Source organism: Euprymna scolopes, chromosome 19, assembly GCF_053919585.1.
Source record: "Euprymna scolopes isolate OS-2025 chromosome 19, ASM5391958v1, whole genome shotgun sequence".
Classification (NCBI taxonomy): domain Eukaryota; kingdom Metazoa; phylum Mollusca; class Cephalopoda; order Sepiida; family Sepiolidae; genus Euprymna; species Euprymna scolopes.
Genome location: NC_136500.1, coordinates 12,325,604 through 12,331,190, shown reverse-complemented (window position 1 = coordinate 12,331,190; position 5,587 = coordinate 12,325,604). Strand labels below are relative to the sequence as shown.

The window sequence follows — 5,587 nt, the reverse complement described above, 5'->3', positions numbered from 1 at the left end:
TTTTGTCTCATATAGTAACTTTATGTGTCTTTCCTTTTTCCTTACTTATCATAAGTTTTGCTAGGAATCCTTTTCCAATGGCGATTTTTCATACACTTCCTGTTGCTACCGAGATAGATGCAGATTCCATATATGCAAACATAAATACACTTGAACTTCTAATAACTTGAAATAAATATGCACCAATTTTCTTTTAAACGGTTGCAACCTAAAATAACATTTCTATTTAAATTCTTATATACAAAGAAATCGAGCTTAGTAATAATAAACTAGAAAGGCAGAATGTTCAAAGTCACCTAGGGCACGAGCGCTTTCTCGACGGTATTGTCTTCGTTCACCTTCAGCGAATGACTCAATATAACGCTCTCTAATACTAGTCAGTTTAAGTGTCGAGTTGATAAGATGTCACATCCTTTTCTCGTCTTCTTTAGCTATAACTTTAGCAAGAGGCGAGATAAAAAAAACTCAGACTTTATCCCACATTTTATAGTTGATGCACATCTTCCACTGATTCAACATAATTTTGTATTTTTGTCAACATAAAATTTTTTTTAATTATGTTGTGTTGATGAAACTGTATGTATAAGATTGATTTCAATTGAAAATGTTTGTCCTTTTAATAAAACTATGGTAATCCATTTTCTTCACACACAGCAAGGCCTATAGATGAATACCAAAGCAGAAACCCCACACACATATACACACACATACACGCACATACATACACAAACATACATACACAAACATACACACATACGCGCACACACATGCACATATAGATACACACACATACACACACATACACACACACATGTAGACTCACACATACACACACATACACACAGACACACACATGTACACTCACACATACGCGCACATGCACACACACATACACACATACACACACACAGACACACACATGTGCACTCACACATACAAACACACAGACCCATAGCACCACTTTCGCTATGGTTAATGGCAACATTTACGTGGTCTATCCTGTAAGTATCTGATTCTAAAAAAATATGGGGGAAACCAATGTTAACATCAGCAACGGGGATATGATGATGGTAACGTGATTAATGACACGAACTGACAACTTGTTTGTTCCAAGTTTAAATCCAATTTATTTCACAGATACATTTTAATTTAGGGATGTTGGAAGCCTTCTCATGACCCCTTCTGTAAATACCCAATGTTTTTTGAGAAAAAGAATTCTAACTAGAAAGATATCGAGGAAATGAAGGTCAACAATAATCATTTAATTCATATGAATAAATGAATGAACTATGCCCAACAACAACAATAACAACAGAATCAACAACAACAATAATAACAACAGCAACAACAACAATAACTGCAATAGCAACAACAACATTAGCAACAAAAATAACAACAACAAAACTAGATTATATAAAACAACTTATCATGTTTCGTTCGAAAAGGAGACGAATTGTTTGCTTGTTTTGTTTTCATTTTTATTGTTTTTGTTTGTTTGTTTTCTTCACTTTTAAATATGTTTTTTTCTTCGACTGTTATTTCTGTTATTTCTAACTGCATTATTGGACAAACGTATTCTTATTTCCATTGAAACTCGTTTTCAAAAGGTCGTATTATCTTTTCACAATAGAAAGAAAAGCCTCCACCTGTCACGTGACCACGTTTCAAATCCCGTAACCAACGAGATTTAGCCACGTTTTACCGTCTGCAAGTATTCCGTAAAACAAACAAACATTTCTTTCAGTATGTATATATACGTGGATAAGTTTGACGGTCATCAGTAGATAACTCGTGCAATTACACAACCAGCAATCATGAAATACTTTCTATTGGCCTTCTGCTTGACAACGCTCTGTAAGTACATCAATTTATATTTAGTTACTTGCAAGGCTACCGGGCGTTGCTCGGGTACAGTACAAAAAATAATACCAGTAATGAAGACAAAGTGATCTAATTGTTAACGTTAAATTGGGTGTAAATGTAAACGATTTACAACCGTCAACTAATCGAAATAAATTGTTTGCAATTTAATTTACTATTTATGTGCATAAATAGTCAATAAATTTCTAGTAAATATTAACAATATTATCAACATTACACAAATGCATAATATTTTCTTATTTGTCGGTTGTAACTTTTAGAAATGTATGAGGGCTGTTCCAAAATAAAACCTATCTTTAACTCAAAAGGTTAAAGAGCTACTAAGAGGGAAGCTGTGTCATTAAAACGATCGACCTTTTGTGCCCCAGAATTTATTTTTCTTCAAAGTCACAACTATTCTCAATGCACTTTAGCAAGGAATTCAATCACGTATCTTTGCTTCTGACGCACGTCCATGACATGAGTTGTTTTCTTAGAGTCACACGCCCCCAATGTCTGCAACAGAAACTTCCAGGTCATTAATGCATAAGTCCAGTTATCTTATGATAACTGAACTTATACATTTCATGACTTGAATGTAATTTACAGTCCTCTCTGATCCATTCGGGCGGAATAAAAATAGGAGGCATTACTTTTGGAACGCCCCTCATAAAATTTTGATAGAAATAAATTGAGACACGTATGGAATTCGAACTTGACTTAGCTTACTTAAGATCATCTGGTATACATTCTTTTGGCAAGGATATCAGTCAGCGATAAATATAAGTTCTGTGATACGTAATTCCTATTACCTACAAATACACACAGAGTGCTTGATACTCGGCTGTGGATTAGATCTATCGCCAAAGATAACCTACACAGTTATTGTGATACTATCGACGCCCCGTTCCTGTTAGAAAGTAAAAACAAAGAGGAAAATATATAATAAAAAGAGGAAATAAGTATATCAGTAGAACAAAAGCAGAGGAAATTGCTCACCAAGGTATACAAAGGAATCTGAATAGGATTGTTAATCACGGTATCGCTGACAAATGACCGGATATAAAAGTAGATATTTTTCGAAGTCGTTTACGGGAAGTTTTTGCTGTAACATTGAATTTTGTAGCAGTTTATAACGGTTAGAGACAGTTTACAGAAAATCTTGGGTTTCCAACGGTTGAGGACGGTTTTGACTTGAGGATAGCATCCAGATAGGCGGCTCAGAAGTCACCCAATAGAGACCTTAACTGATTTACATCAAGTACTTTTCTTGTGTCGTTTTATTAGGTCATATTTTTATCAATATATATTTTCACGCCAGTGTGAGGTTGATTACATAGGCAGAACAAACCAGCCACTATATGATTGTATCATGCAACAAGTACCATCTAAAATACGTATTCTAAGACTGCATAATATGCAATCTCGAATATGTTTTTACGTTTCACTTTTCCCTTCGAAATGTTTCTACTCAACAACAGGTCCATTAACCCTTATCCTCGAGTGACCTTGACGCCTTGTCAACTCAAATTTTCGACCCAAACCGATTAAAAAGCTTGCCTTATCTCTGAATAACCTTTATGCAAAATTTCAAGTGTTTAGACCAGAAATTGACTGAGTACTTTGGTAGAGACCGCAGAGGTCAACTTCTTTTTTTAACTTTGACCCCCCCAATATTGATTCCTTAACATTTATTGTTTTGGGCTCAAATAAAATTAAAAAGTTTGATCCATGTCCAGATAAGCTACATTTAAAATTTCAAGTGTTTAGACCCAAAATTGGCGGAGGAATTTAGTAGAGTTTTTAGAGGTCAAATCGTTGAACTTTGATTCCTTGACAGACAAAAAACCGATTAAAAGATTTTCTCAAATCTCAATACTCCTTATGTCAAATCTTGAGTCTCTAGACTGAAAATTGACAGAGTTCTTTGGTAGGGAAATGTACACACACACAGACAAACACACACACACACACATTTTCACTTTTATAGATATGTAAATATATATAGGGTGTCCAAAAAGTCATTGAAGGGTTGAAACTCTTTGTTATTTTATCATTAATTTTTCGTTTTAGAGATTGTTTTAATTTTGCATTTTTTAAAACTAGCATTTCAGCCCGGCGTTGCTCGGATGTTTGAAGGTGTGTGTTGAGCAAAAAAAAATGTGGTAGTAGGAAGGCAGGCTCGAACCCGTACCGCGAAGGAGGAAAAGAACGGAAAAAACCTGACGTCTTTGCTGTTACGACCACCGCCAAACCTAAAGTGGCGTAGGTTTAAATTAAGGCTAGACAATCAAAAAGAGGGGATGACTTTCGAAAATATTTGGTATTTGGAGGCGTATGTTGAGCAAAAAAAGAAAAAAAAAGTGGTCAATGTTTTTAACTTTGACCCCTATTATGACCCCCTTAACATTTATTATTTTGGGCTCAAATCAAGTTATTAAGTTAGATCCATACCCACGGAACCTATATCTAAAATTTTAAGTGTTTAGACCCAAAATTAGCGGAAGAGTTTTGTTGAGTTCTCAAAGGTCAAATCGTTGAACTGTGACCCATTACCGGCCAAATTTCTGGCCGAAAACCAATTACAAAGATTTTCTCAAATCTCATTACCCTGTATATCAAATTTCGAGCCTGTAGACTTTAAATTGACAGAGTTATTGCGTAGGTGGGGGTACCAAATTGCTTAAAGAGAAATTTTTTCCCAACTCACATTTAGGTAAAAATGCACTTTCGTAAATAATTGAATTCATTCGAGACGTATCACAAAAACAAAAACAAATAACATACATATATATATATATATATATATATATATATAGAGAGAGAGAGAGAGAGACAGACAGACAGACAGACAGAGACAGAGACAGAGACAGTCCGTATGCAAAAGTGCGCAATCCTTACACATGCAATGTTTGAATAATAGGTTTTTGCTTTTTTTTTTTTACTTCCAGGAACTCAGTTTACATAGTGCCGTTTTTACTGTTCGACTTTTGCTGTTCAAATATCGTTGACTTATTTCATATTTTTTCATGTCTCATGTTTAATGTTCTCATGTGTGCTGATTTGAAGATGGAAACTTTCTTCAAATAATAAAAAAAAATTTTTTTATATAATTTCCTTTTTAGTGATGAGCAAAGTCTCCTGTAACAAGTGCGATGTCGAAGAATTCAGAAAATGTTATTTGAACGCCGAGTAAGTAAGAAGAAAGACTCTTATATATTGCAGAAACTTCTTTGTTTGATCATTGCAGAGCAACCCAGTGTTGTCAGGAAGTATGGATAACAAAATAGAAGAGATTTTTTCTCTCATTCTCTCTCTCTCTCTCTCTCTCTCTCTCTCTCTCTCTCTCTCTCTCTCTCTCCCTATATATATATATATATATATATATATATATATATATATATATATATATATATATATATATATGGTACTCTTGCATAATTTGACCCGAATTTCCCGTCAAGCCCGGATCGGGCGAGACCAGCAATCATGGGTGTCAGCCGAGCGTTGTTCAAATGTTGAAACGCTAATTCGACTTTAAAAGGTTTTGTTTTGTTTTTTGTTTTTTTAAATGCTCTTAGTATTTTTTTTATTTTATGATTAGTTATTTTTAATGATTTATTTAATTTGAATATTTTTTTTGTACTTCAATTACTGGGAGTTTGCTTAGCCAATGAAAAAGCGATATGTAAATGAAAGCAGACGACATTCGAATTTGAAGAAATCG

General features: G+C 34.2%; 1 long non-coding RNA gene across 1 annotated transcript in view; it reads left to right on the top strand.

The window, feature by feature from the left end:
• Positions 1-1,705: 1,705 nt before the first annotated feature.
• LOC145303417 (uncharacterized) overlaps positions 1,706-5,587 on the top strand; it is a 19,462-nt gene continuing 15,580 nt past the window's right edge. The window contains exons 1-2 of the long non-coding RNA XR_013873712.1: positions 1,706-1,854; positions 4,986-5,052. This is a non-coding gene — a long non-coding RNA (uncharacterized LOC145303417). The remainder of the gene's footprint in view (positions 1,855-4,985; positions 5,053-5,587) is intronic.